Source organism: Sus scrofa, chromosome 1 (assembly GCF_000003025.6).
Source record: "Sus scrofa isolate TJ Tabasco breed Duroc chromosome 1, Sscrofa11.1, whole genome shotgun sequence".
Lineage (NCBI taxonomy): Eukaryota > Metazoa > Chordata > Mammalia > Artiodactyla > Suidae > Sus > Sus scrofa.
Window position 1 is genome coordinate 239,374,890 of NC_010443.5, and position 13,730 is coordinate 239,388,619.

Genomic DNA, 13,730 nt, shown 5'->3' on the forward strand with positions numbered 1-13,730 from the left:
TTTTCCAGATAACTCTCGGCTGGTACAAATGGGGAAGCTGAGACGCAGACCGGAGACAACGTGCACCCGCTTGGCCACAGAGCCACGTCAAGCCAAGCCCTTGCCCCGCGCTGCCCCCAGCGGGTGTCGCTGCCCTGGCCGGGACTTGTCGCTGCACCGCGGCGCCCCCGAGTGGAGGGAGAGGTAAGGAGGGAGAGGGCGGTGGGCGGGGCGGGGCGCGTTGACAGTGCGAAGCCGGGCCCGCCCCTGGCTCCCACCCCCGGAGCCCACAGCGCCCGTCCGCCCGCGGCCGCCCGGGAGCTTGTCCAGCCAGCCCCGCGCTCCGCTCGCCCGCCCGCCGCCCGCGCCCGTCCGCCGGCCGCCTGAGCTCGCCCCGCCGCCGCCTGCGCCCGCGTCAGCCCCCGCGGCTCTACAGCCGGGTAAGCCTTCCACCCGGCCAGGGGTCCCCCTCGCACTCGCGGGGCTCCCTGCCCCCGCGCCGGGCCCCCAGCCATATCTGGGCAAAATATTCAGCTGTCGCCGCCGCCGCCAAGAGGGACTGAGCGTGGCTCCCTCTATAAATAGCCGCCGCTTCGGGTTGCCTCCGGAGCTGGGGAGCCCGAGTCTCGGGGTCCGGAGCCAGGCGTTTGCGTCCGTGCCTCTCAGCGCGTGGCCCTAGCTAGGGCACTCTTCTCTTTGGTCCCTGGCGTCGCGTCTGGAAACGGGAAAAGGACCTGGGGGCCCTGGAGCAGCGGCGCCGAGGGCCGGGGTCCTGGCCGAGCGAACTCCCCCGCTGCGCGCTCGACCCCGGCGCGGCGTGCTTAGCGCCCCGGGCGCTTTGCTGGGTACAGGTGCAGCCGAGTCCGAGTCCGGCAACTAGGCGCGGCCTCCCCACCAGCTGCGGAGGCTTCGGAGGTGGGAGTGGGGCGTGCGCGCTCAGGTGGACCCGATACCTCGGTTCGGGCTGCGCCGATTTGCGGGCAGGAAAAAGTTTCCCAAACTGCGGGAGATCACAAGGTTTAAAGCGCCACGGTAACACGCCTTTCGCTCTGAGGTGGAGCCGGGAAGAGTTTGGAGGCAAGAGTCCCCTGCCTCCAACTCACGGGGTGGACTTGACAAGCCTCCGCCCTCCTCTGGGTCTCCGTTTCCCCAATTATAGGGGCGAGGTTTGGTTCCCGCGATGGAGCTCCCGGCCCCGTCCGGCGGTGGGGGCAGCAGGGCGCGCTCTTGACCGCCAGCGCCCTCTCAACCTGTTCACTCACTCCAGGCCTGGGATGCTGCCAGCACAGCTAGAGGGGTTGTGGAGACCAGAGACTTTGCCAGTCCCTCTGACTCAGGTTTTATTCTAATACCTGGCAGGACCCTCCGAATAGCCTGGGCCGTACGCCCCCAGGAAGCTCAACCCCAGAGCAATTAGGGGTATCTCTGTTGGGTGGCACCCATTACCTTGGCAAAGAAATTTGTGAATCAAACAGCTTTAAATCCAATGAACTGGGCAGGACTAGAGTCTCCAGTCCACTCGCTCCCTGGCCTCAGTTTCCCCATCTGTAGGGCACCTGTGATGCTGCCTCTGAACACTGCCAGCATACAGGTGCCCCCACCTCCAACACCCATCTTTCCTGGCCTCGACCTTCACCCTCTCAGACTCTTGGAGATGATTTGGCCTAAGCTTTTCCCTGTCCGATTACCAAAGCAGACCTAACCCAAGTTCTGGGCCCTCAGTGGGGCACGGGGGTGGGGGTGGGGGGGGACGGAATCCCTACCTTTCACCCAACAGTCACAGCAATTTTGTTCTCCATGAAGGACCGCAGAGCCCCCTGCTCAAGGTCACACGCTACTAGATGTGGCAGGCAGAATCTCCACCAGCTTTTCTCCTCTCTTTCCAGATACTTACTGCTGCTCAGGCAGCTCTTGGGGATCCGTGAGTACCCCCTCCAAAGCCCCTATTCTTTGGTCTGCTGCTGTCCAGAACTTTCCCTTGCTCAGACAATAGTGCCCTCGTCCTGAAGTTTCGTGTTTGTTTCTACGTTGCTTGCTATCATATATTTTTTCTAAAGCCATCTTAAAGCCTTACAGTATTAAGAGGAAATGGAGACAAATTGTAAGGTTCTCATCCACTGGAGCCACACAACAAACAGGCAGAGAGTGAACGCAAGGAGGGTTGTCACTTCCATGTGTTAATTCTCTTTAATGAGCCAGTCTTGCACACCCACATTTCAGAAGATCTTAGCCCTTGAGTTCCTCCCAGCCTAAGTGGAGAGCCAGTGTCCTCTAAAAATAGCCTCCGCCCCACCTTATCAGGGTCTCACACGTTCTCCCTCCTCCAGGGCTGGGCTGCTTCCTGCTGCTCAGCAAAAAGCCCACAAAAACTAGCAGTAGGTAGTGGCCCCTCTGAGTAACAGGAGGTGGAATGACCTGGAGGTTAAGACGCCTGGCCCCAGCCCCAGCTTTGCCACCCATGTAGAGTGACCTTGAGCAATGAGGAGGTGGGCAAGATGATCTCCAGTAGACCTCGAATCAAGAGGACTCAGAGTTTCCCTTGGGAGATTTTCTGTCATGAGAAGAGTAAGTGCCAGGGATTTTAATCCAGGGAACCACCCTATGAAGAAGAAGAAGGAAAGAGCAGGAGAAACCGGCTCCCAAGAGTCAAGGGAGGTGAAAGATTGGCAGTGCCAATTGCTGCAGAGAGACAGAGGGGAGGAGGACTGGGCAAGGGCCACCATGATTAGCAGGTGGCATGGGTGATTTTGGCCAGGACATTACAGAGGATTCAAAAATGTTTTTGAAGCCAGTGACCCAACCTGTCTGTCTGCACCCCAGTTTCCTTCTCTGCACAATGGAGAGAATAATAGCACCCATCTCTTAGGGGTTGCTGTGGGGATGAAGGGGGATGATGCAGGGAAAGCCCTGGGTCCGGTGCTTGGTACCTGCAATGAGATTATTGGTGCTAGTGAGAGGAGGCGGCAGAAGCTAATGTGAGCTGAAGACGTGGAGACAGAGCCCACAACTCTTCTGAAACCGTGGATGAGAAAGGAAGGGAAAGAGACAATAAGAGATGCTAGAGATGGCCCAAAGCGGGGGCAGGTGTTTCTGGGCTGAGGGGTGGGGGGATAGGCAAAGACGGACCCTGGAGAGGGGGAGAGGATGAAAGAGCATCAGAGGGGTATGCACACAGGAGGTCTGGAGCCTTCCTTAAAGACCTGCTGAGTGTCACAGGCTCTGGAATTAGGCTCTAAGATCACATCCCTCTAGATTCAGGCTGAGCGAATGAAGGGTGAAATGAGGCCAGTCCTGGCTCAGACACCCACATCCCCTTGGAGACCTCAGTGTCTGTGAAGGAGGGCGGCGGTGGGCCACGGAGGGCAGTTTGACTCTGCCCGGGGGCCTCGTGACCTTGGCATGCTTATTTCTGAAATGACGTCATCTATCAATGACTCCTGCTCAGCCCAGTGGTAATGGCCTTTTCCAGTCATTGTTTTGATTTTTCGGTCTTACTAATGGACCAGCCAGACTGCCAACATTTCTCAAGAGGCCAGTTCACTTTTCTCTCGAAGCCAGAAAACCAAATAGATCAATGATTTGGCTTTGAGGTGCCATTATCAGTTGAAGCCTCAGGCTTGTTTGTATGGAAAAACATGAATCAGATGGCATCATTTGGGGACCATTTCCTGTCTCTTGTTTTGTTTTGTAAAATCACCCTTTGGTTAAACGTGATAAGAGCAGACTCTCTTTGCTCTTAAGGATAACATGAGAATGAGCTCACTGGAGTCCACATAGGACAGGCTGGGAGGTTTTCTTCAATGTTAGGAGGTGCTGGGTCCAGATCTTATCTGACCTGAAAACCTAAACTAACTCAAACCTTTCTTTTGCTTCTCCTTTTCTTTACTTTTTTTTTCTTTTTAGGGCCAAATCTGCAGCATATAGAGGTTTCCAGCCTAGGGGTCGAATCGGAGCTGTAGCCGCTGGCCTACATGACAGCCAGATCCAAGCTGCATCTGTGACCTACACTACAGCTCAAGGCAATTCCGGATCCCCAATCCACTGAGCAAGGCCAGGGATCGGACCTGTGTCTTCATGGATACTAGTCAGATTGTTTTCCACTGAGCCGTGATGGGAACTCCTGCTCCTCCTCTTCTTACATCCTTTTGCTTTTCTCTTGGAGAAAAATGGCTTTGTGAAAGGGCTGTCTCTGCCTCAGTTCTTCTTCTTCTTGGGTCACTGGCCCCAGCCACCCCTTACTCTGCGGCTTCTAGGGAAGGGGCCCCAGGGCTGTTCCTGGGAGAAGATTCTGGTGGCTGATCAGGCGGAAGTGTCTCTTGGCCTCCCTCAGCCTCCTTCGTGGACTCATCTCTTCTCCTCATCCCTTAAATGTTAGTGCCACTCTCACCCTATTCCTTTTCACCCCACACCCTCCTACAGTCTCATCTAATCCCATGGCTCCCACTGTCCCCTATACACCTGCAACTCCCATTCATGTGTCCAGCCTGGACCCCTCTCCTCAGCTCTAGGCATCTGTGACTCCAGCCTATTGAACAAAGCCAGGAGGGTGTCCCAAAGGCACCTCACACCCAACAGGCCCCTCTCTGGCTTTCCAGTCGGTCTTCCTCCAGTGCTCACCCCCCCATCTTGGTTAACAGTAACCCCACCCAGCCAGGCTCTGAGTCGGAAACCTCCCTAACCTCTCACCATCTCCTTCATTTTGTCAGAAGTTCTGTCAATTCTACCATCAGTAAATTTCTTCTATTCCTTTCTTTCCCCACAATTACTACCCCCATTGAGTATTTTGCCATCTCTCTCCTGGGCTATTGTCAGAGCCTCTTACGAGTTCTTCTGCCCTGAGTCTTTTTTTCTCATGCTGCTATTAAAAGATCATTGTGACATGTGACTCGGAGAGTGTTACTCCTCTCCATTCAGGGACTCCCCACTTCCTACCAGATTTCTTGGCATCAAACACCAGGACGATCTAAACTACTTCTGGCCTCAAGCTGCTTCTTCAAAACCATTTCTTGGTCTTCCCCCAGTTCTCCTTACCTTCTGGTCACCATGCAGCAGACCTGCCTCCATGCCTCGCTGCCTTTCCACCTGCTGTTCTTTTTGCCTGGAATGCCAACTCGTAATCCTCCTTTCATACAAACCTCCTCATTGCCTCACCTGTGCCCCCACAGCCCCCTGCATGGCCCTCAGAACCAGCCAGCGTGTGCTCTAAATGTAATCATCTGCTCACATCCTTATCTCTAGACTGATAGATCCTTTTTTTTTTTTTTTTTTTTGCTTTTTAGGGCCACACTCAAGACCTATGGAAGTTCCCAGGCTAGGGGTGGATTCTGAGCTATAGCTGCCAGCCTACACCACAGCCACAGCCACACCAGATCCGAGCCGTGTCTGTGACCTACACCACAGCTCACGGCAACACTGGATCCTTAACCCACTGATGGTTGTTTTTGTTTTTGTCTTTATGGAGCATGTGCGGTGACATACGGCGCTTGATGGGGCCCTGGCAGGGCTAGAAGAATGAGGTGGAGCGTGTGGCATGGGTGTGTGTGTGTGTGTGTGTGTGTGTGTGTGTGTGTGTGTTGCATGTGGTGCATGGCGGGACACCTGGGAAGGCCCAGGATGTGCAGAGGATGGGACTAGCCTGAGGGCACATGATAGGGGGAGGGGCTTGGGGACATGTGGCTGGAGCACAGGGGCAAAGATGAAGCCCCATGAATGACAGGCGGCTGGAAGGGTCAGGCTCGCGGACGTGGGTTACTTCCCTCTTCTTCCCCCTTCCTGCCTTCACCTTTGCTTTCTGGAGAGACTGAGGCCAAGACAAAGGCTTTAAAGCCAAATAGCTCAGTTCCCAGCCAGCCTAGAACTGCCCCCCACCCAACACCAGAGCACCAGGCTTCTGTGTCCAGCCCTCTTCAGTGCCCACTGCTTACAAGTTTGGTATCTATGAGCACAGGATGAGCCCTGGGCCCATGCTAGGGTGGGAACTGGACGCCTGCCTCAGAACCGCTCAAAAGACGAGAAAGATGGGCGCCTGAAAGACGGGCTTCCTCCATGCAAGCCCAGGAAGGTTTAAAAAGCCAGACTCAGTGGCAACGCTGGGAACATTTGTTTATGGTTTTTATACTGCATTCCACTTACACCATTAAGAGCGTATGACAATGCTTAAAATAGACCAGCACGGGCAACATAACTGGGAAGAACAGGAAAAAGGAAGGAAGGAAAAGAAGGGAGAACGGGCAGAAAACTTGAAAATCAGGTTCATGAAAGCCTTTGAGAATCTGACAGGAGCCAGGGACGCTTGCTCCAGAAAGATGACTATATCCATGCACACCACAGTTTGCATATCATTTCGGTGGGTGCACGGGTCGCTCTGAAGACCTTTCAAAAGCCCAGGTTAAGGATGCCCAGCAGAGAATAAAGAGGAAAAATAGGCCAGTGTCCTAGCTGAAGATGACAACTGTATTTGGACGCTCAAGTCAGCTCCGAGATGAATCCCAACAGCCAAGGGGGAAAGGGGAAAAGAAATGAATTGGGGGGCATGTCATGTCAGAGTTAAAAACAACAGTCTTGGAGTTCCCGTCATGGCACAGCAGAAACGAATCCGACTAGGAACCATGAGGTTGTGGGTTCGATCCCTGGCCTCGCTCGCTGGATTAAGGATCCAGCGTTGGCGTGAGCTATGGTGTAGGTCACAGATGCAGTTTGGATCTGGCGTTGCTGTGGCTCTGGAGTAGGCTGGTATCTGTAGCTCCGATTCAACCCCTAGGCTGGGAACCTCCATATGCCGCTGGTGTGGCCCTAAAAGGACCAAAAAACAAAAACAAAAACAAAAACCCCAAAAAAACCCACTGGTCTTTTCTGGGGAGGCAAATGTTTTCTCAGCCCTACTTCCCCGAGTGTTAGGAGACAGTTTTGCATGGTGGTTAAGAACATACCTCCCTGGCTTCAAATCTAAGGTTTCTCAGTTACTGGCGGTGTAAACTCCAGTAACTTTGAAGTCCCTGCACCTCCGTTTCCCCATCTATAATTGGAGTTATCGTGAGGATCTCAGTTTACACATGCATGAAGTGGGGTGTTGCGAGGACTAAACTAGTTAAATGTAAAATGCCTAAGCCAGCGCCTGGGATATTGTCAGCATTTCAGAAGTGCGAGCTGGTATAGGAAGGTGGCGTGGAGCAGGTAATGAGGACAGATCACCTGCCTGGCTTCAAATCCTGGCTCTACCACCCACTGGCTTTGTTACCTTGGTCACTGTCGTGGGTTCAATAGTGTCCCCTGAAAAATCGTGTCCACCTGGACCTCGGCGTGTGATGTTCTTTGGAAAGAAGGTCTTTGCTGAATTAGTTAAGATGCGGTCATGGGTGGGTTAGGGTGGGCCCTGCGTCCAACAGCCAGCCAGTGTCCACCTGAGAAGTGGAGTGGACACACACAGGGAAGAAGGCTACGTGCTGACGGAGGCAGCGATTGGAGTGGGGACAGCAAGGACTGTGGCAGTCGCCAGAAGCTGGGAGAAATCATCCTCAGAGCCTCTGAAGGGAACCTGCCTTGCCGACACCTTGGTTTCTAATTTCTCGCCTTCTGAGTGCAGCAGGAGACATTTCTGCTGTTTTCAGCCATCCAGTTTGTGGTCATTTCTTATGGGAGCCCTGGGAAACTGAGACAGATGACTGCATTTCAATTTGTTCTGCCAAAGTGGGAATTAAAAAGTACCTACTTCACAGAGTATTAGGACAGCGTGAAATAATCCAGGTAAAGCATTTAGCGCTCTGCCTACTCTGTGGTCTGTCTAGAATAATGCTTGCTATTAAAAGGGCAACCCTGGAGTTCCTGTCATGGCTCAGTGGTTAACGAATCCGACTAGGGACCATGAGGTTGCGGGTTCGATCCCTGGCCTTGCTCAGTAGGTTAAGGATCCGGCATTGCCGTGAGCTGTGGTGTAGGTGGCAGACGTGGCTCGGATCCCATGTTGCTGTGGCTCTGGCGTAGGCCGGTGGCTACAGCTCCAATTTGACCCCTAGCCTGGGAACCTCCATATGTCAAGGGAGAGGCCATAGAAAAGGCAAAAAGACAAATAAATAAATAAATAAAAGGGCAACCCTAGCTTCGAGGATGGTGTTTCTAGTATTCTGTTGTATGCCAACATTATAATTCATTTACCCAGCACCATAATGATGAACTTTATGTGAGTTTCAGGGTTTTTTTGCTAATGTAAATAATAACCAGATAACTCGTATCTTTGTATAATTCAGTGCGTGAACTGGTAAGATAAACTAGAAGTGGAATTGCGGAGTCAAAGGGTGTGTGAATTTGGATAGAAATGGCTTAACTTGGAGTTCCCATTGTGGCTCAGTGGGTTAAGGATCCGATGTTGTCTCTGTAAGGACATGGGTTTCAATCCCTGGCCTCGCTCAGTGGGTTAGGGATCCAGTACTCTCAGACTTTTTAATCTTTGTTAATCTGTTGGAGGAGAGCTGATGTCCCATTTGTCCACTGACTTTCATCTAACTATGGGTGAATTTCATTCCCTGTCATAGGCTTATTAGCCATTTGTATTTCTTTTTATGTGAATTGCCTGTTCTTTTCCTTCTCCCTCATTTTTGCTGGACTCCTTTTTTTATTGTAGGAACTATGTCCATTAAAATAATAGACCTTTAATGTGTGGCACATATTCCCCCCCCCCATTTTGCCTTTTGTCTTTTGGCATTGCCCCTGCTAATTTTCATATGAGTTTTTCAGAAAATACAAAAAAACCATACTCCATGAACCTGTGCCGATGTTACCTCTTGCTGTGAAATAAGGTGACAAAGTTCATGTTTGTGAAATGGAAAGGGTGAGCTTGCAGGCTTTGCCACAAGCCACCTTTAATTCCACCAAGGCTTTTGTCTTATGGCTATTAGAGCCAGTAGTAATGCCAGGCTTTCATTCATTCACTTGTTCACCCAACCTGGCTTCAGCCCCTGGGAGGGGCAGGGCTTAATGATGGATCACGGGAGACAAGGATGCTTGCTAGTAGCTTTAGTCTTGAGGCTGTGTGTGCAATAACATGATACTTCTAATGGCAACAGCCCCTCCCGTTTGCATTAGCTATTTAGCTCTAGCATCCTTTGTATGGAGGAAGAGGCCATGGATGCGGCAGAGGCTGGCAAGAGCTCATGGTGGCCCGAGACAGAGCAGGTGCAGGGAGGTGAGAGGGAGCTGCAGAGTGGAGGATGGTAGGGTTTGCAGGACAGGTGGGCAGACCAGCTGGGACAGGGCGATGGGTTCAGCGTCTTTTCCTGGAACCCGGCTGTTCACAATGATTCGTACTGTGATTCGTTCACAGTGACTCAGACACTGTGATGACCTCAAGGAGTGTAAAATAAAAACACGGATCCATGCACACACACGTGCTTTCTAATTTAAAACGTTTGACAACTTGCACTGACGTGTGGACCTTTGAGGCCCTGCGTGAACTGGGACGGGGCTCAGAGCCAATGCAGAGAATGACGGAGTCAAACACTATGTTTTGTTTCTCTGCTTTTTTAGGAGGTACTTTCCCTTCTGACTAAGAGAATGAGCTCAGCCAGGGCGAATAATGCAGTCAGGCCAGAAAACACATCTTTTAAAGAGAGCTGATCTCTGAGCCCCCATCCTCTCTACTTAGAGGCTCCCAACATGTCTTTCCTTATAGAATCGGGTCTCGAAGGGCCTTAAATCTCACCTTGTCAGCTCCCAACAGCCACCACCAGTTGAGACCACTGGCCCTCCCTGGAAGACCTCGTCTAGGGCCCTAGCATCTCTGCTCACATGCCTGGCATAACAAGTGCTCACCACCTCCTGAATCAGCCCAGAGCTGCCTCGGGCGTTTTTTATTTTTAGACAGTTCCTTGTGTGGATCAGAAATCCACATCCCCGGAACCTCGGTAAACCTATGTCTTCTGAGTGTTGGGATCCACAAACCACTTTGTTCCTTCTTGCCCAGGTTCGGCCCCTTAGAGATAGACAGGGAGACCATTTTCCCCTGGTCCTTCCACTGTTCTGTAGGACACCCTGCCCCCTCTTCTGGACTCGGTCAGCACCTCTCAGGGGGAAGGCCCAGGTCACAGGAGAGCTCACCCACATGGCCAGTAGGCCATGAAATGTGCTCAGCATCCTTAGTCATCAGGGAAATGCACAATGAGATGCCACTACCCACCCCCCTGCAGTGGCTAAAGTGGAAAATACTGACAATACTGAGGGTTGGCTGGGTTGTGGAGCACCTGGAAGGCTCAGCCCCTGCTGGGAGTGGATGGGGGGTGTAAAATTGTGCAGTTGCTTTGGAAAACCATTTGCCAGTACCTGCTGAAACTGAGTGTATGACTACTCTGTGGCTGAGAAATCCCACGTCCTCAGGAAAAATAAGTGATTATTCCTACCCAGAGACATTCATAGCACTACTTATAATTACCAAATGTTGGAAATGACTTAAATGTTCCTTACCAGTAGAATAAATAAATCAATTTTGGTCTAGTTCGTGTGATGCGATACTACACACCAATGAAAAAGAATGGACCACAACTCTTTTTTTTTTTTTTTTTTTGTCTTTTGTCTTTGTCTTTTTAGGGCTGCACCTGTGGCATATGGAGGTTCACAGGCTAGAGGTCGGTATATCAGAGCTATAGCTGCCAGCCTACACCACAGCCACAGTAATGCCACATACAAGCCTCATCTGCGACCTACACCACAGCTCACAGCAACACCAGATCCTTAACCCACTGAGCAAGGCCAGGGATTGAACCCACATCCTCACAGATCCTAGTCGAGTTCATTAACCACGGAGCCACGAAGGGAACTCCTGAACCACCACTCTTAACACGCAGTGAGGATGAATCTCACAGGTGTCATGTTGAGAGGAAGGAGCCAGACGTAAAAACATGTCCCCTGGAGGTGACCATTAACATAATGTTCAAAAACAGTTCAAGCCAATCTATTGGAAGGGCTTAAAAGTCTGAACCTTTGAGGGAGATGGACTTGGGGAGGGATGAGAAAGCTTTCTGTTCTGAGGGGTTGGAAACGGGCTGTGTCTTCATCTGTATGGTGCTTATATAGGTGGACGCATGTGGGAAGATAGAGTGAGACGTGCTCTTAAGACTTGCCCCCTTGACTGTGTATGACCAATACCTTTTCAGAAAAGAAAAATCATCATAGCCCCCAGTGCAAGAGCAGGGGCCTGGAGCTGAACTCCAGCCTGATGCCAAGCAAGACTGTCATTGCCCTTGCTTCGTCCACTGTACCTGTATTAATGCACGACCTTGGGGGCCAATGCCTCACTCTGTTGCTGTGCGCTGCATGCACAGTCACTTGAGAACCCCTAAACCTGGCTGCCCCGTGCGTCCACCCATCAAATGCTTGAGGGATCAGCTTATTGGGCTGGTGCTTCCTGGGACTGAGGAAAGGGAAGGAAAGCAGCCCTCTGATCTGTACTTGATCTCACGGCCTCTTCATAACACCCCATCAGAGATACAGGTTGTGCCCTCACTTTACAAACGAATCCATGAAGCTCAAAGGCCTGATGCTGCCCAGCCACTTAGAGCCAGGGCAGGGATGTTAGCCCAGGCCCGCAAAACTCTGAGTCCTCACCTTCAGCTTTCACCAGGCTGCCCGAGGAGGAGACATCATCTGTTAAGAGGGGCTAATGGCCCAGCTCAATCCCCTTTGAGGGTGGTGGGTGGAGATGTGTGGGACAGCAGCCCCAGGGATTTCTGTGTGAGTCTCATCCTCCTGACTTAACCGTAAGCTTCCTGGGGGCCAGGTCTCTCCTGTTAATTTCTGTCTCTTCCACATAGGCCCCCTATGCCCTGTACACAGTGGGTACTCAGTAAACATTCACTTAGTCACGGACACTGAAATCCAGAGAGACAGAGCAACTTGCTTGGGGCCACACAGCAAGTCCTCAAGCAAAGTCAGGACTTGTTATCAAGTCCCCTGACTCCTACCCCAGTGTCCCTCTGCCAGTGTACAATGGCCCCAGCTTCCTACAGACCCCAGACCCCAGGGACTGGAGAGCCCCTGAAGATACTAGGGAAGAAAAGGACCATCCCAGGCGATCCAAGGCTGAGTCTAGGCCTGGAGCCATCCGGATGTGTGTCCTGGGAAGAGGGCTGGCGAAAGGTTGTAGGTTGTACTGTTGTGTGGCAGCCTCCTTTCAGAAACATACTGTGCTTGGCTGAATGCTACTCAGTGGCTTTCTTGAAATTCCTAATTTTACCTCTGCATTTATATGTTTAAGTGAAGCCCCATGGACAAGGGCACATGCACCGGGGCTTGGCGCCTCGGCTCACATGAGGTCACATCTCCTGCTGCCTCTCTGCTTCCCGGGGATGGGTTCTCACCCTCTGGCTGCCTGGGTCCCACTGGCCTCCACCTCCCCTCCCCTGCCAGCTACCACTAGGGCTCTTGCCCCGGGTGCGTTCAGCTGGCAACTTTGCGGGGCAAGCTCCTTGCCCTCCCCTGATCCAGGGACCTAGTGCCCTGGTGCAGAGGTTGGGACATCCATGGGATCGCCCATCTCCATGTGGTGGGACAGTACACCGCTGGAAGGGGAGATGCCTGGCTCGATTGCTGGCACCCCACCTGGGCAGGGCATGTCTGTCCTGTATCTGTCAGTGTAAGAGAAGCCTACAGCAGAGCGCTGACATGCATGCTCTGAATCATAGCAGTTGGGCCCCTGTGTAGATCATGATACTCAATAATATATTTATTTTATTTTATTATTTTATTTTATTTTTATCTCTTTTGTCTTTTTAGGACCCCAGGCTAGGGGTCCAATTGGAGCTGAAGCCTCTGACCCATGCCACAGGCACGGCAACGCAGGATCTGAGCTATGTCTGTGACCTACGCCACAACTCACAGCTCTGCCACAGCTCACAGCAATGCCAGATCCTTAACCCACTGAGTGAGGCCAGGGATCAAACCCACATCCTCATGGATGCTTGTCGGGTTCGCTAACCGCTGAGCAATGACGGGAACTCCCTCAATAATACATTTTAAAGACATCATGACAGCTCAAGACAGAGACCATGAGAGGAAGGGAAAATTTTATGTCTTGATACCTTCAGTGGCACTTTTTTCCCCCATTTTTGAACTCAGGACTTCACAGCCCTCTTTTACACTGGACCCGGAAAATTCTGTAGCCGGTCTTGCCCAGAGGATCTTTATCAGGGCACGGAGAGCATTCAGGTCGTCATGCAGGGGCTCCTGAGGATGTGAGGGGGCAGGGGATTCAGACCTGGGTGCTGGGTGAGCTCGGCCTCCTCGAGTCTATCTGGATCCCATCACAGGTGACATCATGCCAAGGTACTCTCACATCTTGCCCTGCAGGGGACATGAAACTGCAGGGATAAAAGTGGCTGTTTTCTTTTTTTAAGTTGCAAAAGCCTGTGTGCTTTGGAGTGGTTTTTGGTATAGCGTCGCATTCTATGACTCTGTTCTAAAACCGAAACACTGAGGAATTTAAGTCCCACAAACTTCCATTACGCACTCATCTACCCCTTCCACACGCCACCACCCCCCACTCAGGGGAGGGACAGCTGACTTTCTTCCCCTTGGGGTCACTGGGCTGGGATAGGCTCCAGGGGCCTGTACCCCCGACTGACCTGCAGTAACAGCGCCTTTGGCCTGAGCTGTGCTGAGACGCAGCGCAGGTCAGATATGATGCTGCTCTCACCCAGTTCAGCCTGGAGACTGGGAGGTGTGGGCACTGGCCCCTCCACTGGGCAGGGAAGCACTGGCTTTCCTAG

General features: G+C 52.2%; 1 protein-coding gene across 1 annotated transcript in view; it reads left to right on the forward strand.

The window, feature by feature from the left end:
- The window catches only part of TMOD1 (tropomodulin 1), a 93,238-nt gene continuing 79,768 nt past the window's right edge, over positions 261-13,730 (forward strand). Inside the window, exon 1 of the mRNA XM_003353588.5 lies at positions 261-419. The gene's annotated coding sequence lies outside the window, so the exon portion shown is untranslated. The remainder of the gene's footprint in view (positions 420-13,730) is intronic.